We start from the raw sequence: 23,839 nt of genomic DNA, 5'->3' as shown, positions 1-23,839 counted from the left end.
GCAGGGAGAACGGGAAAGGGAAAGGGGGATGAGACAGATACAAATTGACGACGAAACGGTAAACGAGGAGTACCTAGGGGGAAAGAGGAAATTGCGGAAAGGAACAAAGCAAGACACAAGGAAGAGAGTGGACAAAGCGGGCTCTCGTTGTGAAAAAGTTTCTTTAGCACTACAATGCAAGCACTTGAGTGAAGGCATAAGGATATACCCAAAATAGCATTAGGTGGGATGACTATTCTGATGGGCTGACCAGAGTTGTGAATCACCCACTTGTTTGAGGCTCGGTCAAAGAGACTGGTTGAAAGGGGCGGACCCAAAGTCTAGTATATGTATATTGTGACCAAAAGCTCTGCTTGACAACTGTGAGCATACCGGTTATAAATTTCCACCTTGCAATTACTATAAAATAATATCTCACTATCAAAAGGGTACAAACCTGGCTCAAATCCTTGGTGCCACCTATAGTGAACCTATAATTATTTTTCTCATTGCTACAGAAGCAGATTCAACATGACTCAGTGTACTTGGAGCATTCTGAGACAAGGGATCAGAACGCAGGCAACAGAGGTCCACCTTTTCTGTCCCACCTAAAAGCCTCGGGTAACTAAATGAAAGACAAAACACAAGGAGTCAGACGCTCTCAAAAGCTCTCCCTCCAGTCATGAGGGTACAGTTAAAATGTTAAACTTTCAGAAAACTGCTGAAAACTGAGCCGGGTGGACTAACAATCTGACTGACCATCAATACCTTAAAAGCAGCGGGGAGTAACACAGGATACCTGGATTTATATTGGTTCCGATAGCTACAAACTATGCACCCATCACCTAGATTTCCCCCTCCATACAACCAGTGGTTACTGCCCAACCTGAACATTGACATTAGTAGAACCAACATCTAACGACTGCTGAATGTGGGTTTATGACCTTACACTCACCGAATATCCTCGCATAAATAAACATCCAACCAATAATATACACCATCTGTTAACAACATGCGTGCAGAGTGCTCTAAAGTGGCCGAAAAGTAACACGTGAAGGCAATATAAAATACTGAAATGAATAAAAACACAGTAAACAAACTTCTTTTTCAAGCGATGACAATCACCTCGCGTCCAACCCCAGGAAAGCACCTTTTTACTGTGCTGTGAGTATCTTTACATCCTCTTAGAACAATGGAATCTTGGGGACTCCACAGAAAACAAAGGCGTCGCTCTGAGCTATTGACACCAGTACAGGTACTTTGCCATCGACACTCTGATGACCTAACATGCAACCTCAGCCTCTCCTGAAGATCTGTGGTCTGCAGAGAGGTGGGAGGTGTAGAGACTGTGGTCGTAGGAAGGAAGAGATAGTTGCCGCTGACCCCCTCAAGCGGCTCCTTCTGTCATGCATGACCAGCAGAAGTCAGGAAGGAGAAGCACCTGTGGCCCATTTCCGCCTATGTCTAGCCTTTCTGAAAAGTCAATCAGTTTGTTATACAAGGACCCTGTATCTCATAGTCCTGGACTTTTCCCTGACACCCTGATGCATTCTGGGTGTTGTCGCCTTGTTTTACTTCTATTGCACTAATTAGACTAACACATCTGATATCAATGATTTGTAGGTGAAAAGTTCAGGTCTGGAGACAGTGTCCGTAATGAACTGGAGAGTGGCGGTCATCCTAGTTTGGCAGAAACGACGGTTAAAGAAGGGTTTGGAGAGAGGCTTTGTCGTTCTTTCTTTGCAGCAACTTCGGTCACTGAATAAGAGTTACTGCAGGAGGCATGCAATTCCAGTTATATGATCAGGGCAACAATAGCCAGTCACTGACAGAAGAAAACAGAGTGGCGTGAGGAAGAGCTGATAGAGGAGATTCGGATTAGTGTTTTTTCCTTGCTATTTAAAAAAAACAGTACATCATTCTACCGTAGTAGGCCATCATTATAGTATTAGCGCCTGCAACAGTGGGCGGAAAGCTTTTTATAAAGTGGTTATTTTTTTTTATAGAATACAAATGTTATGTTACGTTACATAACATAACATCAGCGGCGGCTCCTCCGCTAAGGCAGATGAGCATCACCCCACTGCTCTAAGAGCAGTAAAAAAAGGAAAAATAAAGTGATAATAACCGAACATTAATATTTTATTTTTAGTCTAGCTGCCAGCTCCATGTTAGGGTGGGGCGGGGCTCCCGTGACCCAGTGGGAGGAGGAGTGGCTGCTGCACCTTAAGTATTGTGGTTTGGCTGGCCGCCTCGGGTTGGCCAAACAGTCTTGCGCACTTTGCATGTTCTCCACCGGCTGTATTATACAGTCTGGGTGGAGAACATGAACAGCCTCCCAGTCCCAGTCTGAGCGCCGAACAACGGCGCACAGACCAATCACAACGATGCTCTAAGGCAGTGTTGTAATTGGCTAGGGGAGTCTAGTTGCCGGCCACCATGCCGTTATCGTAATTTTACCTCTGAGAAGAATGTGGGATCTGATTAAAATGTTCCCCCAACTAAGAGCGTTACACCTGGACAATATTTCTACTTATCATATGGATCGCATGGGAACACTGTATTATTTGTTAAGAATCCAAATTGGGATCAGACTCACTTTCCCGTCTGTGTTTCTTCGTGAACATTCTACGTTACTCATTGAGCCCTGATGAAGTTCCTACTGTAAAAGGAATGAAACGCGTTGGCTGAGTGCCGGTTTAAACGTACATTATGAATAAAGAAGATTGATGGACTTACTTTGTTCTCTCGAATATTTTTCTGGTGCACCTTCCTTTTCAAAGAATCTTCTCGTAACAGTGGCGCTCAACGACTGCGAGTGCTGGGAGTAGATGCACAGGACACTTATTACAAAAGCAACAGGGATTAAAGTGCTGAACCTTGGTCAGCCGTTGTGTTCTTTTTTCAAACCAATTGGCTAGGAGAGTCTGGGAGCCTGTGTGCTTCCGGGAGGCAGGATACAGCGAGGACAGAGGAGAGGCGGCAGCTGGAGACCCACAGGTAAGTTCTTCTTTTACATTTTTTTCGAACCACCCGTCCCCTACTAGCCGCTACTGCATAACATAACAGAAAGTACAAATAGGGTCCTAAAGCAAGGGAGGGTTAAGTTACTAATCAACCTGCCTATGTTTGATTGACCTTACAGCGACATCTTGAAAACTATTTTAGCACAGTAATGTGCAACACTACTGCAAGCAAGGGTTAACGTCCTTACTGTTTCTTCACTCATTTACTCCTTTCAACAGAATTCTATACTCTGCATTCTTATTTCTCGTGCATTGGTTTACTACTGTGTGCACAATATTGAAGTTGGTGTGCTTAATTTACCAGCATTCATCTGTGTGCAAAATACAACAGCAGGTCTGCTTTTGCCTGTTGTATCCAGAGGGCAGTATAGTTAGTATATGCCTCCTAGACCTTCAGTCATTTGTGACTGTTCTCAAAGTACATTAGCTGGAGTATTTACTTCTTCTGTAATGGATTACCCCAACACTCAGAATCTAGCATTCAGAATCTAGTAGTCCCTACATGCATTTCTTTACTTAAATCTGTTTTGGGAGTTTGGAATACTTTCACATTGTCTCCTCTTAACTACCCAATTATAAAATAAAAACGCAAGTTGACACAGTTGGAAATGGGTTTACAGAACCAGATCTGCCAAATATACCAGGATTGATACCGCCAGTCAATATGGCACTTGATATATATATTTTATTATTTCTGAAAAACTTTTAAGTATTTTCTGAACAAAGGTGAGTAAATACAGAATGGGAAATCAAACAATATTGCAATCGTGGTGGTACTTCTATAACAAATAGAAAAGTCTGCAAAGGATTAATATTTGTTGGTTCGTGATATTATAAAAGCAGTATGAATCATACGCGATAATACGACATTCATCGTACATATATGAAAGCTAAATCTCTTACTTTTACTCATCTGTGGAAATTCAATATTATCATGTATAGATTATATGACCTGTATCTTGCGTCAACAGGAAAAGAGACCTACCATTGTTGAGAAGCACCCAGAGGAAGATATGAAACTTAATATTTTAGGAATAAATCCCCCAAATTCTCTGCATTACATGGGGTTTGTTTAGTTTGCATATTCCATGCTGTGATCATTAGTAACTACATAAAAGCTGGTTTAAACGTGCATTTTCTTGTCAAAGAAATAAGTGTGGTTTTAGTAACCAAGCTGTTTTTCTTTGTCAAAGCAGGAGGGGATGGTGCCTTCTGTATTAGGCCCTTCATTAGTCTCATGATATGAACTGCGTAAATGGGGCAACTGGTTAATAGAGAATTGTAAACACTTGGGAACAACTGCAGCTGCACACGGACTCCAAGGTGAGAACTACTAACAGCATCCTCAAAATAGCACGCTGAACAAATCTTGGCAGGGATTAAATATCCCTCCCTCCCCAGGTACACACAAATATTCTGTGACTGGTGTTACAGACAGTAAATTATCCTGTCTTAAAATATACTTAATTGATTGTGTACACATACACTACCCCCACACACAAACACGGTGGTTTACTGTACATCTCCAAGTGTATGTAAAACAAACTCTATGAGCTTTTAATCAACAAGCTGTTTTTCTTTTCTTTTTTTTTTAACATTTTTTTTTATTGAGCTGTGCATTAGGTACATAAAATACATAATATACTTAAGATCATTATTAAAAACCATTTGTACAAAACCGAAACGACAGCTTCTTTTTACTTAATGAAATTTTTTAACAAACTACAACTGTAGCAGCTGATATCATCATCCAAAAATAGCAATGTGCATATCTAGAAAAGTACCGCAAAGAAAAAAGTTGCTAGTGCATCTAAAGTGAAATACCAATTAAAGTGCTAGTGCCTTATTATCGCCAATAACAGGGCTAACTACAACATCAAAATCGATTTCACAAAAAGATATGGCTGTAGGGGCTGATAACATTGTTTTTCAATGCGCTATTTCGGTTCAAACAATTTTACAGGTGGTATTTTTTTATGTCATTTTGAGCAGGTTAGTGCATACCGATTCCAGTTGGTTTGACAGTGTTCTCTGTGGGTGCACACCTAACAGACAACTGCTCTTTCACGGCTCAACTACAGCTAACAGGGGCACTTGGTTTGTGTTGCAGGTGTAAACTATGCTACAATTATGCCAGGTTATAAAAACAGAAACTGCTCATCTTACCCCAACACTGACAAATGAATGGCAGACGTGGAAACTTGCCGCATCCCAGACAATGGATACCTTCATGCATACATAATGCTGATGTCCATAGGAGAGCTGTTGTGCATTACACACAAATATAGGGATGTAAACAAGTGATTGGCCACAAGCTCAATGGGGATACGCTCTGGTGGGGGTCAATAACAGATGCGCACATTCAGAAGTTTCTGTTGCAGCGTTTGGGGTCTTCACTGTAGACCGCTCCAATTTTAGGAGTTCAATGAAGAATATACTGCTTGGCCATGAGGTCACATGTGGAATGAAAGGGTTAGAGAGCTTTGGGCCCTGGGCGGCGGAGGCTCAACCCACGGGTTTTAGATTGCTGATTTTGGTCCGGCAGTTGCTCTTAGATTTGGGGTTAGGTGGAAGTTCCTGGTAGAAACAGATTGCAGCTTGGTTCTTTGTGCACTCCAGGCCTTGTTTAGAACACCCCGCGCATGATGTACAGCAGCGAGAGCAAGGCATGTAAAGCTGGATTGATGAGTTTCCACTTCTGGGCATCATCCTGGCACCACAGGAGTTATACTTGGTGCTTGAGGAGCTGAACAAATGTGCACATACATGTGTTTAAGAGCAGCTGCAATCGGGATGAAGCTTCTGGAACACCATTTGTCACCGCATTCTAATTTGTGGACTTAGGTTACAAGCAGCAATTGGATCTTGTTCAGGAAAGTGCCATTGATTTAACTCCACTCTCGTAGTCTTTTCAAAAGGATGTTCTGGATACCTTGTTGTATACTGCAGACAGGTACAGGGAAATAGGTCTTACCAAATACCATTTGCCTAGGGTAATGAAGATGTGACCTTTGGTGTATGTTTCTGTGCTTTCCCTAACGGATATGAATCCTGACTAGCAGCTGTAATTCGTTTTTGTATAAATACCAGTGTTAACAAAAACATAGTGAAACCAGCTGCCAAACTCTGTTCTGTTTCATATTTATTCCCCACAGGATGTTGATTAGTAGGTCTAGCTAAGCACAGCCTTATCCAGCCACAGCCTGTCCATAAGGGCGAAAAGGCCACACCCACTTCAACTTTTTCAGGAGAAGAAGAGTGTCAGTCAGGCTGACGAAAGGTCAGCCTGACAAACACTCCTCTTGTTCAGGTCAAGCAGCCAGGAGCTAGTTATGCACTAAATATGCAGGCTGCTACTGGCAGCCTGAGCTGAAATTTGCCAGGCTGAGTATTTTTGTGGGCCTAAACTCCTCAGTATGGCAAAAGTGTTGGACCCCCTCCTTCTCGTGACAAGGGGGAGTGTCACCGATTGCCTCGGACATGGGTGCTTCAGTGCCCTGAGCCGAGTGTCAATCAGAAACACCATACCACAGAGTAGGGTGAAGTCAGCAGTCTCACTGATCCCATCCCACTCTGTGACTAGTGAGGGACTGCTGCCTTCCCTAATTGGCTCAAAGAAGGCAGCAAGCCCAACCCTCCTGGGACCTCGGAGGCTTTCATCCCCGGGAGATGCAGGGCAGGTAAATTTTATGAACAAAGTCCTGGGCACATGTTACTAGGTAAAATGCACTGTTTTCCAAAGTCTCTTGTATTCAAAATGATAGCATATAAGATCCACACAAGATGTTTATGATCTCTTCAAATTGTTTTAATCTTTATGAACACAACTAGGTACATTTTATGTTTTTGAAGGTTTGGTGCGTGCATGTATGTATAAATGTATGAATTTGTTGTGAGTGAGTGTTGTGAATAGGTGTGTGTTTGTGTGTGTTTGGGAATGCATGGGTGTGAATGGGTCTGTTAGACCTGTCAGCCCTTTGGGTGGTCCCTCCTCATCATTATTTATTTTGTCCCACTTTTGCCTCAAACCCTGTTAGTAGTTTTTCCTTTTTGGGAACCACCAGACTTTTTCGTATTGATGCAGATTCAGGGAGCCATTTTATCTACCCCTGGAACTTCTGTCTGAGGGCCTGGAGCACAAAATGGTGGCCACCTGTGACATCATCAGAACCCACTGGAACCTACCAGCACCTTCCAGAACATTCCAGAACCCTGTGACAGTTGGAGGCGGTTTGGAATGTTGGGAAGCTAAGCCAGAGTTGACAGTTGGAGCTGGCAGTTGGCACCTGACTGGTGAAGAGAGAGCAGCAGAAACCTGAAGGAGGAAGGAGTGAGGCAGCAGGGGTGGAAACTTGTGCCTGGAGTGGGGTCCATAAACCCACCCTTGATACTAGTCCCTACTGACTGAGCCCAGCCTGGAGCCCTGTGTGGGAAAAAGCAAGAAAAACCATCTTAAGGACCTGGACAGCAGGAACAGGCCTTAGAAGTAAAGAAAAGCAAGGATCTGACCTGTTTATTGGTTTCCCTGGAGTCCGACGTCGAGAAGCCTGAGACCTGGAGCCCGAGGTGGAGAAGCGGCGCTGACTGAAAAGCAGACGTCGTACCCGGAGCCGCCAGAGGTCGAGAGAGGGCGCCGACGGAGGTCGTGAGGAGTACCAGAGGTCGAGGAGGAAGTCACCCGAGGTCGAGTGAGTGGCGTCGACGGGGGAGTGAAGTCCGCCCTCCGGAGTCGCCGGAGACTGAGGTGAAGCGTGCCGGAGGTCGGGAGTGGAGATCGCACTCCGGAGTCGCCGGAACCTGAAGGGAATCGTGCCGGAGGTCGGGAGTGGAGGTCGCACTCCGGAGCCTGCGGAAGTCGACATCGAGCCAAGACAGCCCGACGTCATCGAATCGGAGGTCGACATCGAGCCGAGGCCGCCGACATCGAACCGGAACCGCCTACCGGCGTCGTCAAGAACTGACATTGCGCCGAGGCCGCCGACATCGAACCGGAGCCGCCTCACGGCGTCGACACGACTCCAGCGGCGTCGGAGCTTCATAAAAAGGGCAGTAAGTGGAATAGAGGGCGCCTAAGGCCCTGTGGAGCCCTGAGAGACTAACCTAGGGTGCTGGAACCAGCTTGATTGTGCCAGGGGTGAGCTGAGACTAATACAGAGGGGTTGTGTAGTGTGGGAGAGTCAGATCTCTAGATTCCCCCTTTATCTACCTCAGTTTAGGCCTCAGCCTTGTCCAAGCCAGGGAGTATACCCCTCAGGCCATCCAAATCTTTACAAGCTGTGACTGGGCCAAATCAGCCCATAGTATTTAAAATGTGATCTGATTTACAAGTGTCACTGTTGGCTTTTATTATTTATTGAGGGTACTGTATTTATTGTATTTATCTAAATTATTCTTGTAATGTATTTATTGTCCTGAGCTAACTTATTTCTGTACAGTATTTATTCCCTCACAGTATTTATTTGACCTGATCCTATTTATTGCACCTGTAAAGTGTTACTATTTATTTGACCTGCACTTTTCAAGGAGAGGCTTGTGTACTGTGATTGTATTATTATTTATTCAATCAGCAACTAAGAGAAAAAAAGGATAAACACAGAGATATTTTCATAATTTTTGAGGTGTAGTGTCGTTTTTGGAACGGATGCACGCATGGTTATTGTATGGGTATTGCGTATGCTTAACACGGTGCCTGACCCCTGACCACTCGAGCCAAGCTACCACTGTGTATGTCTGGAAAGACCCCGTTACCACCACCCTTTCCGGTGTGGGAGTGGGGTTTTTCTAACAGGGTCTATATGAGTTTGTGTGTGGAAAGGCCACCCCCCTTCCTACTGAATTTACCAGCCACCACTGGTCTTATCCCTTTTATTACTACAAGATGAAAGGGCAGGGCGTAATGAAGGCCCCCGCAGTGTGAGGTGCACACAGGGTTTCTTGTTTCGGAAGGGGCCCCCTCACCCTCTAAGCCATGCCATTGCATGCCTTGCAGAATGTGTGCAAAGGCATTGAATAAGAAATAGTTAACTGCTTGGGAAAGCAGGGTCGGGAAAGCCACTCTGCTTTCCTAAGCAGGCGCCTGCTGTGTAGGGGGTGCCCAACCATTCAGGGACCCCCAATGAGCCCAAGACCAATGAATATCTGTGCCATCTGGGAGACGCCCATCATTTTGCGTTCTGCCACTGAAGAGAGGGTTTTAATATGCGAGCCACATTTTTCTACTCAGAAGAGGTGCTACATCTCTGATTAGGGTGTTTGTGCCCCCTTCTCAAAATAGGCAATTGTTAACCATGCCAGCTTCTTAAGAGAAACTACTGAATGATAAAGCCAACAAGTATGACTTTGTGATTATAGTGATGAGTTTACGGTCGCGTACGATGATGTGCCTTGTCTGTTTGAGGTTATTTGTGTGAGGTTAGGATTACATAAGTTAGTTACTTGCAATGATTAAGTGTATACACTTAAAACCATACGAATACGAGTGTGAGTTTTGTAATTTGATCTGCAAAAAACCATTTTATTAGCCTAATGTTATCACTGCTTCTCAAACGCAGCCGCACCACTTATGACGCAAGAGTAAAGAGAGTTGGGCACTAATTAGAATATGCAGTGTCACAGCACAGAGAAAACTAGGCAGATTACATGAGCCCGGTGGTCATACACATATCACAATATATAAATCTGATTTCTTACAAACTTTCCAGCAAAGGAGCTCTTGGTGAGGGTTTTATTACCCAACAACTCATTGACAGCATACACGGCTCACAGCCACTCTCCAATTTTGTAATTATCCTGAGGTGCAAAAATATTTATTTATTGGAAACTTAAATTCATTATTCTCCAGTTACAAAAATAATGAGTCAGTGTCAAATGCAATAACAGTGGGCTCGATTCAGAAAGATTAAAAATGTGTTCCCGTAGGGTTACTCATGCATTTCACCACATTTTCTACTTATTAGGATTTTACAAAGAATTCCTGGAGCACCGTTAGAGATATACCACTACTCTGCCATTGGAAGCATGGCATTTACACACATTTTAAGTGTCGGAAACTACATGCAAAGTGTTAAATTCCTGCATATTAGCAGTCTTTTGGTGCTGACCAACTTTTCTAGGTGGACTCACCCAGGAACGGCTACCAACTGGCTCATATACCGCAGATTAAAAAATTAGCCGGGGTGTGCTTCGGCACATTGAAACATTTGAAGCGATTTCTGCCCCTACTACCCAAAACGGCTAAAGAAATGGTGACACGCGCTCTCATTCTTTCGCGTTTAGACTATGCTACATCGGACTTCCTATTTATCTGATAAAAAAAGCTTCAGATCATTCAGAACGCGACTGCCAGAGCACTACTGGGTATGCCTTTTAGGTCCAACTCCAAACAGTTGCTACGGGAGCTGCACTGGCTTCCTGTGGATCAGCGGGTGCTGTTCAAGGCCCTTACGCTTGCCCACGGTGCTCTTTATAAAGCGGGGCTTCTGTACTTGAGGAGACGTTTTGATTACTATATACCGCCTAGGCATCTTCGCTCTACGGGGCAATGCCTCGCTGTTATACCAAGGTACCGTCTTGTCAGAACGGGAGGCAGCTCCCTCTCAGAGCAGCTATGGCCTGGAATGTTCTGCCCTTTGAGCTTCGGCGATCTCGGTCTGTTCAAAAAGCAGCTAAAAACATTGCTTTTTAAATAACTTCCCAGCCCCGGCATACGTCCCTGCGTCTTTTTCCTTGGCTTCCGCGCCGGGACACTTCCGAGTATCCGTGCGCGCTATAAATCTGGTTTAACATAACATAACATATAGATTTGCTCACATAGTAATTCCTCTGTATTGGCAAATCCTCTGTATGAGTAAGGTTCCTTGACTCCTGAACTCAAGCGCTGTTCTCATTATTATCTTCACATCACCCATGTCTGACCCTAACTGCAGCCTTTTAATTCCCTCACTCAAGGCACCCCCTTCTCATTACTTAAGACAAGACCCGTATTTCATCCACACTACTCCCCACCTCGACTCTATACTTTAAACTTTTATCTGTAATGCAAGAATTTTCTAACTCCAGATGTTTGACTGGACATTGATATTAATGAATATTTTTGAATTCTAAGTGCAATTAGTTACTGGGGTAAACTAGTCTTACACAAGTCAACACTGACAGACACCACAAAAGGGTAGTTACCTGCAAATTTAATATAGTGGTCAGAGGACACCAACTATAAAGACTTCAAGCTTCTTTCACTGTTTCATGTCTTAAATTTCTTTATTTTCATCCAGAAGAAGGTGGGAAAAATAAACTTGGGAAACTTCATCCGAACTTGCTACACTGCAAAAATAAAGCCTTTCCTTAAATTATTGTTGTTGTATTGCTACAAAACTATCAAATCAAATTTTCTAGGCTGGATTATAAGAGCTACTTTCAGTATATTTGCATATGACACAAAAAGCACAATGTTGCTAACTAGACTATCTGCAAGGATCATGAAAGCTTGAACGGAATTTCACAGAGTCAGAAAGCAAAAGGCACACTAGCATACATTACAGTACTTTCAGCTTCATTCACAATAACATCCCGTAGCAAATATAGAAATATATCAGGTACTGTTATCCTTGTTTGGTGTGTGCAATATCCAATTTAGGAAACATTGTATTTACTAAATAAATCCAATGGAGGCGCCTGGGCAGTTCTGGTAATAATTCAAACTCGTTGAAAATAGTGCTACATGAGACAGCTGTTGGTGGCTCTAAACACAGTAAATAACTTACTCCAAGCCTGGAAACAAAGCAATCCCTAAGAGGGTGACGGTATTCATTGTACATTATGGGAAAACAGTGTGTAAGGCGGGTGGTATAGATCTGTCTTGTGACCAGATTTCCAAATACCATTTAATTTAAATATGTGCCTGGGGTGTCGAGTTCAGGGGGTTAAGCTCTATGAAGGCGTGACTCTAAGATGGTTTTGGTTGGCATTTCAGATGAGAGGGCACCCCAGGTCTACGGATTCAAATCTGGAGGGGACGCATAGTGGGGTTTGATGGCTGAGAGCAAAGACTGTGTGAGGGTTGTGGCTAGCCAGTCAAGAGAGTTCGTGGTGCAGTGGAGTGGACATTTTTAAGCACTACGATGAGTATTTTGCAGTGAACCCAGTCTATTTTATATAGAGATCCTGCATAGTGCCTGCAAAGTGAGGTGGGGGAGAATCAGTATGCATTGTGTAATGTGGAAGTAGCAACGTTAATTTTTTGATGTTCTTTTCCGGAATCAATGCCCCTGGATATCTCATCGGATGGTTGTTAAAGACAGGCCACTCTACTTATGAACAATGACTTGATTAAGGTTTAAGCCCCTTTAAAAGTAAAAAGTATGATGAATATTCTGATGTTTAGCGGATGAAACCTAGTGAAGGTGGTGGTAGAGGTAATAAAGGACATGGAGCACATAGTGGAATTGGATATTAATCCTTTTCCCCCCCAGTGGTGGCTGTGGTGTTTTGTGCTCATGCGAAAGAGCAAGAAAAAAGGAGATTGGAGGTAGCCAAGAGTCAAACAAGCAGAAAAGTAAATCAAACTTTTAATAAAATTTAATTTAATTTGGAGGCTCAGCCAGTCTACCAATTAAGACTTTCAGAAATTTCTGAATGGAGAAAGGAGGCGAAGGGAGAAATATAAAAATCAACTAGCGTGGTATGAGAAGTTAAAGGAGGATATTATGTCACCATGGGGAATCGTGCAGAAAGAAAAAAGAAGCTGTCCAATGACAAAGGCATGAGACAAATTCTGGCAGGAGACAGAAGCAGTAAGGTTGAAGGGCACCAGAAGCTTAAGAGAGGTAAGAAGAGAATCTTTTGAAGACAACCTTTTAAATTCTGGGCTTTGTCTGCAATGAGAAGGGAGGTGAAAGTTAATGGCGCTGAACACCCGCGTGAGGTCAGAGACAGTAAGAATGTGCCCGTGAGAAGTAAGGAAGTTTAAAACATAAGGGTTCTTTCTAACAGTGGAACTAATGAAAGGCTCATTTCAGTTGATTAAGTAGGATAAAAAGGAGGTAAAGGGTGAGTTGGTTGTTACCAGTAACTCTATGCTTTAGAAGAAACACACTAAGTGGGTGGAAAGGAGAGGTTGGGAGTTTACTAGTTTAACAAAGGTAAGATAACCTTTAAAAATTCAGAATAGGAGCCAGATAAGAGGGAATGGTTAAGGAGAAAGGAAAGATAGGTCTAGACCATTGCTGATAGGGCTAGTAGTTCCTTTAGTCTGGGGTAAAGGGTCCGGTGAAGCATAGGCTAAATTGGGTGCCTGTATTATAGTGGTCTGCTATTTGAGCACAATAAGGAGAAAACATCAAGACGGTAAGGCGGACTCATGAGAAGAGGTGATTGCACAATGGTGGAGGAAACTTGGAGGGTATGTAATATATGCCTTATCGTAAATATAATTGCGATTAAGTTAGAGAAATCCGTATTCTAGTCATTAAATGAGCCTTGATAAATTCATTGAGCTCTTTTAGACTTGGTAGGAAGACCAGACTACAAATGAAGCTCACCAGAAACAAATCACGTCACGCCAACTTTGGCCTCACTAAACTAGCCGCTGGAAGTTAAATCGCTCCAGCTAAAGCCTTGTGCTTAACTCAGTGTGGCCCAAATACTTCTGATTGTATGCTTATTACAGCTACATTTTGGTTTGCACTACACTTAACCAGATTTTTGAGATCCACAACTGAGAAACGTTTTGCGATTCATTCTCTTTCAAAAATCCTCTGCGTGTGGATAAGCCTTTCTAGTTGTTGTGGCCTACCTGCTTTAAACCAGTCTGCTGCTTTGAAAAGGTTTTGCTGTCACTGGTTAGCTGATCTAAATCATCAGCGCTTCATTCCAGATTTACTGCGTTGCACAAACAGCATGCTAACACCATGACCAAATATACTCTGTTCCAACCACTTTTTTATCTGTTGGATCAAGGTTTTTATCCACAAAAGTGTGTTAGTCCAATAACTAGTTCTAAATGGCACAATGACAGTACTGCGGTACCCAGTGGGCTCCTCAATGACACAGTCCAGTGGAATGTAGTGGGAAGATGCAACAAATCACTCTGCTGCTTGATTACATTCACCAGCTGCCACTGTAGACCCAGGTTTTCTATGAATGAGTGTCTTATGGATCTTGATCACGCTTAATGTGTAGCGGAAAGGTTGATGATCTAATGCAGTTCTAGGGTTACCAGAATAATTTATGAAAGCAGGACAAAAACATGACAAACAATTTAAAATATTTGTGTGAGTGTTATTTGACTCATTATGCAAATGTGTTTTTTCTTGCATCATGAAAACAAGGGCTACAAAAGCCCTAACATTCATACATCTCACCAAAGGCAATTATGAACAAGCTTAATCTGGAGCATCTGTTCCTGGGAGTGAGCTTAAGCACTGGAACAAGGAGTCACCATGAATAAAACAGTGTAATACATACACACAAAGCCAACAGCGGCGGACCACATGTGTTTGTACCTCAAATCAACAAGTGAAATGTAGTGTCCTGTGCATGCGCTTACGGCACTTGCCGCCGTTCAGTGCCAATGGAGACCAGAGAACAGGAAATTCTTGAAAGGGAAGGTGCACTAGAAAAATAAAAAGTCTTTCAAGTTCGCAGGATTTAGTCCATCATCTTCCTTTATTTATCCAAATTATTGCACAAGAACAGAATTTTTTCTAAAAATCAGCCAGCGCGTTTCGTTCCTGGATGCCTAGGAACTTCATCAGGGTTTGGAAAGTAGTGTAGCGTATTCACAACATTTATATATTGAGAGTTGTGGTAATCATCATAACACAGGGTATTATTCATCCCGTCCATAGATGGTGTAAGGAGCCCAAATCATGCCCCTGCTCAAGACCAGAGTCCCTTGGGTAAACCAATGTTTGGCTTCTTACACTATCTATGGACAGGATGAATAATACGCTGTGATATGATGATTACCACAACTTTCAATATATAAATACGCTACACTACTTTCCAAGCCCTGATGAAGTTCCTAGGCATTCAGGAACGAAACGTGTTGGCTGATTTTTAGAAAAAAAAATTCTTCTTGTGCAATAATTTGGAAGCAAACTTGAAAGACGCTTTTCCTGGTGCACCTTCCCTTTGAAGAATAAAACAGTGTAATACTATCATCAACCAGGTACATAATAAGTTAGGACTGTTTTAGCATTCAGTTGTATGTAGAAATAAGATGCAAAGAGTGCCATGGGAAGCACATTTCTTAGGTTATTGATATTTAGAAGGTGCATTGAAGAGTTCTGTCAGCAGCATAGAATAGCAGTGTTAAAGGTTGACTGACTCAAGGCTTATTTTTGTATTACAGACAGCAATTTCCACTGATCTCTGTGCAAAAGGTGATCTGTCACTAACTTCAAAAGGTATCCAGTTTCTAGAGACCAAGTACACTATTTTAATAAAGTAAGGAATACTGAATAAAGACATTAACTGTCTCCTTAACCAGCAACCAACCTTAGCATTAGTGTGCCAAAACATGTGCCAGAGTGCTACACTTGAACTCATCTGAAAGTTGAAAAGAAAAAAAAAGTAAAAACGTAGCATTCACTATGCTTTTGCCCTAACGCCTTGTTTTCTTTCCCCAAACATCTGTAGCACAGATTAATAAGCATCACGTTCTCCTCTGGCCAAACAAAGGTTTTAAGTCCATAGGTCACAACTTAATGAGAGAAATCATCTAATGTGTTATCCATCAATATAGTTTCACATTGGTCACGTATCCCACATAAAAATGGACTCAGACATTCTGGCATCGCCATATGGATGGAAAACCTTGAAGAATGGTGCGAGTTGATGATTGAGAGGTCATTGACCTTTTCATAAGGAACATGTGACCAGTGTGAAAATATATTGATAAGCGATCCATTAGATGATTTCTCGATTAAGTTGTGACCTACAGGCTCAAAATCTTGATGTTTGGGAAGAGGGGAACGTGAGGGTTATTAAGTTATTAGCTGGAAGGTTGTTTATTAGCCTTATACATATACTTGTGGAGTCTGTTTTCCTGTGGATTGCTATTTTGGCCTTTCAATACGCCCAATTGTGTCCCTGACCTCTCCAAAGTGCCCTCTGTACTCCTCTAAATGGTGACCATATATAGTGTGCCCTGAGGAAAGTGTATGACTGAAGAGGAGTCTCATACCGAAAAGCATGTTAGCACAATACTGGAGACGTAGTAAAGTTTATGCATTTCACTGATGGAAAATAAACACAAGGAGCTTTTTCTAAAGCATTGAGAAGAGGATTTTCTCTAGGTTCATTAAAATATAGTATGCAAATGCTGAAGGAAATGTATTCACTCAATTTAATGTTGAGCATATATTCATTGCGTTATTTACTAGGCCCAGGAGTTTCACCCTCTCTTTAGGTTTTACTCTAGGTTTTAGTCTGGTGTGATACATTGAGTGAACGTACCATGAATGCAGTATGAATGAGAGAGAGAGAGATTAGTAGAATGAGGTTTTAACTATATTGTAAATGTGTGATTGAGAGCATGAAGGTGGCGAAGTTCTTATGGGAATACTTGTGACGTACATATGTTTATATAGATTAATTAACTTTGTCAAACAAAAGATACATAACAGAAAGGTTTTTGTATAACTAGATTAAGTTGTTTTTTAAATCTTATCTGGGCTCAGCATTGTTCTTTTTGAAATATTTGATTGTACACTTATGAGCAATTTGGAAATATGATGGGGAAGGGGGAATTATTTTTGTCTGTATAGTGTACTATTTATTCCCCTGGTCCGCACCCCTTATTCTATTAGCAAGGGGTCCTCTTTTTCTTTTCTTCACAGGTGTCAAGCTATACCTCTGGAGACCTAGTTCACTTGTGCAGAATTGTACATTGTGTAGAACTTACAGGAGGAATGGAGCCATTATGCAATTGCATACATTTTCCCCCTTTTTCTCTGCGGGGAACGATTTTGCCCTCTGGAGAAAGCCCTTCACCTACGCGACTACCGAATGAGTAGGACATCCATTCCCTTTTCCATCCTGCACGGCGAGTTTCTCCAGCCCTTTGCAAAGGTACATTTACAACCAATTGCAGCATGGGAAAGGGTAACCTCCCTTTTTCGGGCTTCCCCAATCTTCCATGCCAAACCACGCCTTGGAACGCCACCTTCCAACCCACTGAGTGTGATTTACTACTGCCAATTCCTCCACATTCAATGTTGAAAAATTCTACAGATGCAAATCCATTTACACCTGCCGGGAATCCTTTTCTGAATTCCCAATAGGCGTAAAAGGCGGCCTTTGAGGCGGTGAACTTTGTTTCTGGCTGAAAATACCTTTGAGAATAGGCGGCTGTGGTTCCAGTTCCAAAGTCTAAAAGTTTACAGCAAATATCCACACACACAAAAAACACATTTCAATGAGCCTGTGTGTGTAGAAACCGCCGATCTGCAAACCAGCACCAAATACAATGCACGGAGGTTGGTGGGAAAAGCAAGAGACTGCTTTTACTGTGAATGTTCTTCGCCCAATGCTGGAGCAGTGCAGTCACAGTGCCGTTGCCACATATCATTGTGTTTGGAGTTAACATTTTACCCTCGACATCAGTTGTGTTGGGAAGACAAAGGAATTTACAGTTACTGCCAGCAGCTCGCTGCCAGATAATATCATAATTACCAGTTACTTAGCAACGGTCAAGCAAGTTTCCTGCAGAATCAAGCAAAAGCTTTTTACAAAAAAAGAGCTAATTATAGCTCGGGAAAAAATACTTTTACAGTGTGTTAAGAACTGTGGGTCTCTTTTCTCAGATTCTAATTAAAATTGATTGCTACAAATAAGTAAGGTAACTCCGGGAAAAAAACAATGTTTTTTTCTTCTCCTTGTTGTGAGGCAAGCCGCTAAATATAACACTCGGTAATTCATTGAACACTGTTTTCAGGCGCAGGCCTGTACCGGGCTACTCTGAATTACAAACCGGCTCGCGCGGTTCTTGAGGAGAACGGCCTGCCCTGGCTGCTTGGGCGGCCCTGGACAACCTTACAGCATTTCCAAAGGTTCGGATCCGACTCCTACACCCTCGGCACTCCCCCCTTCAGAAGCGATAGCTGCCACTTAAGCGCTATCCGGAGCGCTCCCAGAGCACGAGGCAGGCCGCAAAGGCTGCTGGGATGAAGACGTTAAGTAAAAGAGTACTTCACAACAGATTTTAAAAAAGTCCACAGGAAATAGTCCCTTTAAAGAATGCCGCACATTTTATAATTTGTTCATTTTACAGTACCGAGCCTCCTGTAACTCCCAATGCAGGGGTGCAAATCGCGCAATAGTCCATTCCACGGAGAACTAAGCTTTCTCTCCTAGGTATGGGGAGGATACCGAACTATTGCAAATTACAGAACTTTCAGCAAATTAATGGAGTTCTCTGAAGAGGTGTAAAATATATACCACTTAGGAGGTAGTGTTTGTCAGTCAGGATACTCCACGGAGCAGGGTCGGACTGGGATCACAATGAGGCAGGGTACTCAACAAAACAAAAAAAAAAAAAAAGTGGCCCACATTCCCTGATCATCCCTTTCATGGATCACCATCTGTTTAGTCCCACTGGAATCTGGACGATTATTTTTTGTTATAGTTTTGTATAGGGTCAACTCGGCCCAAAGTCACTGGAGCAATGTACAAGAGCACCAGTTACATTACACGAGATCAAATTCATCTTCATTTTCTGTATAGAGATTAAGTGATTTAAACAGAATCACAGGTTGTTGAGCTGAAGCTGGAACTCGAGCCTAGTTTCAATGTGTGCAACTCTGACCTTAGGGCAATTTTATGCAACCCTCCTCTCCCCCAACAAGTCCTAATAGAAACTGGGGATGAGGTCACAGCACCTGGTTGCTACAGAGGCCATTATTCTTACTCACCCCCTTCCCAGTCCATTATAACTTCAGGGCATTTAACTGGCAAGAGACGTGTCAAAAATCAAATCGCTGCTGCTCAAAGGGGTGGCGGAAATGACAATAAAACCTGTCCCCCTCTAAAGCCCCTGCATACAATCCACTCTCCCTGCACCCGTGATGGCTCAGCAGGGGATAACACTGCTTCTGGCTCGGCATGCAAGGCAGGGCGCCAAGGTGAGAATGCCCCAAAGGCTAATGCAACACCTGGCACCCAGCCTCAATTTACAGGAGGGGAGTGACCAAAATACTGCGCCACATTAAAGTGGCCTAGCGCGACTGGGAAAGAAAGTCAGTCTCTTGGGTGCGGTTTACAGGTCCCAAAAAAACAGGCCCACAGGTGACCCTGGGGCACCAACCCATCGACCAATGCCCGACTGCCCGCCTTCCCAATCCAAGCCTGCCAAGGAGTAGCTCGTGAGCTACTGGTAACCAGGGCACAAGTCCTAAAAAAAGAAGTGGGGGGACGCTGTCACCGGAAGTGACGTCACAACAGGAATCTCATGAAAAGAAGTGGGGGGACGCTGTCACCGGAAGTGACGTCACAACAGGAATCTCATGAGTATTCATATGCCTTTAGATGACGGGGCATTTCACAGCACTGCTACCCCTGGTCTGTTCCTCGATGTCCTTTGCAACCCCCCCTCCCCCCCACTCCCCCGAGGGGGTGCCCCAGTTGCACAACGAAGTGCTCAAAAGTAAACAAGATACAGAAGGACACACATTCCAAGCGTTAACCGCCAACGCCTGCTCGCTCCGCCTCCCAATCACTCCAGCCTGCACACACTACCGGTGCCTCTTAAAGTCTCCAATTACAAATATTAGCATATCTTTGGTAATTTACGGGAAACTTCCCTCCCAGCCGGGCTCTCTGCTCACACAATGCTGTCCAGCTTTTGGGCAGGGGGGACGGCGTCCACCCGGAAAAACCTGGTAAAATAAGTGGGGGGACGCCGTCCACCCGCGTGGTACCCCGACTCGAGCCCTGCTGGTAACCCTCTAGCTACCTGTAAGTAGGCCTCTGTGCAGCCCAGTCCAATATTTTAGAAGATTTTGTTTGGATGAACTTGCATATCTACTGAAAAGTGTATACTTGATGCGAAAATGTGTTGATTTTCAGAACTCATAAAATGAGGCTTGAAGAAAAATGGTTGAATTCCCAAATTATTTTTAAAGCTGATATTTGATTGATAAATAATGGAGCATAGGTGAGACATATTGCCATTATTACAATTACCTTGGTGCCACAAGCATTGCACTATGGCTGTTATGTATTAACTATGTAAAGACATTCTAAAGTGACTAAGTATTTTTTAAATTTTGGCTGACAACCTTGACTGATGCACTAAGGTGATCGCCGCTGGTAATCTTGCATACAGAGGCCACTAATGTAATTTTGCCTGATGTAGTCACTATTAGACCACTAATAATATTAGTAGATCAGGATAAATTTCATTAAACGTAAGTAGCCCTTATTTCAGAAAAGTTAGAGAACCCTGGTCTATGTTTTACACCCTCCATGAGGGGAAACATGGTTTACAACACATGCGATACATCGCATGCTATTACAACGCAAATTGTTACAATGACGCGTTGTTACATCGCATGCCATTACAATGCAAGTCGTTACAACGACTTGCTGTAGGGGGCAGAAGGTGTTGGATTTGTTGGATTTTCAATCCAACACCTTCCCTACTGTTGCACACACTGGAGTTGGAATAGTAGATTATACTATTCCAAACTCCAGCGCCCCCCTACAGCAAGTCATTGTAACGACTTGCGTTGTAATAGCATGCAATGTAGCAACGCGTCGTTGCAACGTCGCGCTGTAGCATGCATAGAAAACGCATGCATTGTAACGAGTGCTATTCCTCCATGAGAAGGCTTGTGGGAGTGGGCAAAGATGGCTCTTTGGCTCTTCTGAGGGCCTGTCTCCTGCAGTGTACAGTCCTATTGTGTGCCCTGTGGGGGAATCCAGTCACAGAGTCAATGGCAGGCTTGATGTTTCCTGCACGAACGCCACTTAATTCGTAAAGCATTGCCACCTCAACAACACATTGCTAATCTCCCACCAACATATGTATCAGAAGAAGTTAACATGAGCATACCACACAAACATGGGTGCAACACTGCATTAAAGCTATATGTTTGGCTAATTATGCCATTTAACACAACAGGCTAAAAGCTGAAGGTAATGGACAAAAACAGCAAAGTGTCATGTATGTTCACACTCCAAAGCCAATGTCAGGCCAGACGTCACACTTAGAGAGTGTTTGCAAGCTACATTGTGATTGGCTGTATTCCAGACCCTCTTGCAGTCATTCCCAATTTTAAAGTGCATACACAGGCAATTACTACGCTGTAAGCCGGACGGAGCAGAACTGAAGTTGAGGAGCAAGGCACGTTGGGGGGGAAAAAGCATTGGCATAGCCTATAGGTCTGTCATTGGCTACTGGACTTTTAAGCTTTGTCAATGCTGCTTTTGTTTTTTCAAGGTTATTGCTAAACTTTATTTTAGTGGAAGCTGCCAGGCCCTCAATCTACAAAAACAAATCTGGCTAGTACTAAAAATATGATGTGGCCTCAAAAAGCACAGATTGCCAAAGTACTCGCTGGCCCTGAAGGGATGTACATTGTGATGAGCTGCTTGTGCAAGGGCAGAGTACTGTCACTCACAGTAACATTTAAGTAAGCCAATTGCTGAAGTGGGCTGACCCATTTCCCAATGCTTTATGCTACAGTAGGCAGGAAAAATGAGAATGACACAATAACAGACTAATGGATGAAGAGGCTGGGCTGAAAGACCCTACGAGTACGTATATTAGGTATATTTTACAAATAACTTTAGTAAAATCAAGAGCTCTTGACCTAAAAGTGTTGATTGTGGCCAATGTGTCTTCGATTGTGATTGCTGCGGGTTCACCTCGAAGAGTGGGAAACTGCCTAGTTTCTTGCATTCATACTATCAGCCACAGTATAGCAAGCATTTTATAACAGACCCGTTTAAGGATAGAACTTGTACCAGAGGTGGTAATTATAATCATCCTTCTGTGGCTGCAAGGAGACGCTAGCGTTGTTGCACAGTAAAAACCTAGGCCGACGTGTCAGTACATTGCTTAGTGACATGTTAAATGACTGTGCAAAGCAGTACGCAAGACTCAGGATGGAAAACTAGGTCTGTGCCAAATTCCAACTTGAAAAGATCTCTTTTTAAGCAGCCAAACAAGGCCTCTCGGCCTGCCCTCCGCTGCCCCGAGGGATCTGCATTTAGCCTTCCAGCAGGGCTCCTTTGTATGGATTGGAAGGCCGGCCTGTGTTTATGCTCCGCAGACACATGTTTTGCATCATGTTACCAAGATGGTATGCATCGCTATGGCGACCAGAGCCTTATAATGCAAGGGTAACCATGCCTCTGCTCCCGAACCAATGCTAGGTAAACTGTCAAAGTCAGCAGTGTCAGCTCAGAGCCACGCGGGCCTTCATTTCACTTTATTTTACCTCAGCAGGGCGCAGAAGTGTTCTGGTGGCTCCTCGGTTGGATTGGAACCGGGAACGCTGTGTTCGAATCCTGGCGTGCACACTTGACCAAACGGTGTGACCCTGGAGAGATCGCTTTAGCTGGCGGTGCGCCAGTTTAACTTACTTTAAAAGTTTGAAGTCCTTACACGCAGCAGCTAATCACCAGCATTTTATTCGCCAGTATGGGCGGAGCTTCCGGGTTTCAAGGAGCAACAGTCCAGGGACAGAAATACTTTTAAAGGGGTAGGCAGTAAACTTGCTTCTAGGGGTCGGGGCGGTTGTCTGCGGTGGACACATGAAGGGGTTTTTATTTAACTGGGCTGGCTGCAGAGCCTGAGATGAACGGTAGCCTCATGAGATAGTCCCTGTGCTGTGGAGTCTGAAAATCCCTCAGCGTAGTTTCCTCTTTTCATCTTTCTGTGTCCTCACTTTTGGATACCACTGAGATGTGTGGAAAAAACATTCACGAACCATCTACAGACAATTCAGTTTGTGACAGGAGCTATACAAACATTAATTATGATCACTTTTAATTGGCAATAGTGAATACATCCTCTGCCAGGGCTGGTGGCTTTTTACTGTTTAGGTTCTTTTTGTCTGACGCATAGCTAGCTACTTGAACTTTCCAGGGTGTCGAGGGGTAGTGGAGCTCTGACACGGTTAGGATATGTGCTTCCACTGTTTTATACTTGCTCTGAGCAACACTCCTGTGATTCAGACCAGTTCAAAAGGACAATTCAGTGAGCTGAATCGCTGGATCACCAACTGGAAACTCGACAAGGCCGACTGAGCCTTCCTTCATACTCCAAGGACGGTAAACTGAATACATTTCATTTAGTAACAGTAACGTTATTTACATAATGGCAGTCGAGTGCTGTATGGGGTGGAAGGCAGAGACACAACCATAGTGAACCTGGTCAGGATGAGCCAGTGCAGTTCCATCAGGATGAGGGTGGAGTAGTCATATTTGTTCAGGGCCTTGATGAACCATGCTGAGGCATGCAGGATGCTCTCTACATTGTAATAACTGCAACTGAGTTTATGTACGGGGGTCTTGCCAAATACCAAAAGCAAACTACACAGAGCTGCTAAACTCATCCTTAGCTGAACTGTCCTGATCATTTCCATTAACCTTTCATAGGACTCTATTGGCTGCTAATCAAAGGATTGAATTCAAACCCCTTTGCTTGGCATAAGACTGCATGTCCTCAACTCGGCCTCACTTTACCATCTCACAATGTTTCAACAGACACACCTAGTACGTGGGTACGTCTCTGCACCTTCAGGGATCTTAAATCTAGAACAAATGTTCATTGCACCTTCACCATGAGGCAACAGAATATTTTGCAAACATTTGGCAACACAGCTCCT

At 43.4% G+C, this 23,839-nt stretch overlaps 1 protein-coding gene across 15 annotated transcripts in view; it reads right to left on the bottom strand.

Moving 5' to 3' along the window:
* The window catches only part of FOXN3 (forkhead box N3), a 653,950-nt gene that overhangs the window by 177,832 nt on the left and 452,279 nt on the right, over positions 1-23,839 (bottom strand). The window lies entirely within an intron of this gene.

The sequence above is a fragment of the Triturus cristatus genome, chromosome 9, assembly GCF_964204655.1.
Source record: "Triturus cristatus chromosome 9, aTriCri1.1, whole genome shotgun sequence".
NCBI classification, from domain to species: domain Eukaryota; kingdom Metazoa; phylum Chordata; class Amphibia; order Caudata; family Salamandridae; genus Triturus; species Triturus cristatus.
This window is presented reverse-complemented; position numbering and strand designations above follow the sequence as displayed.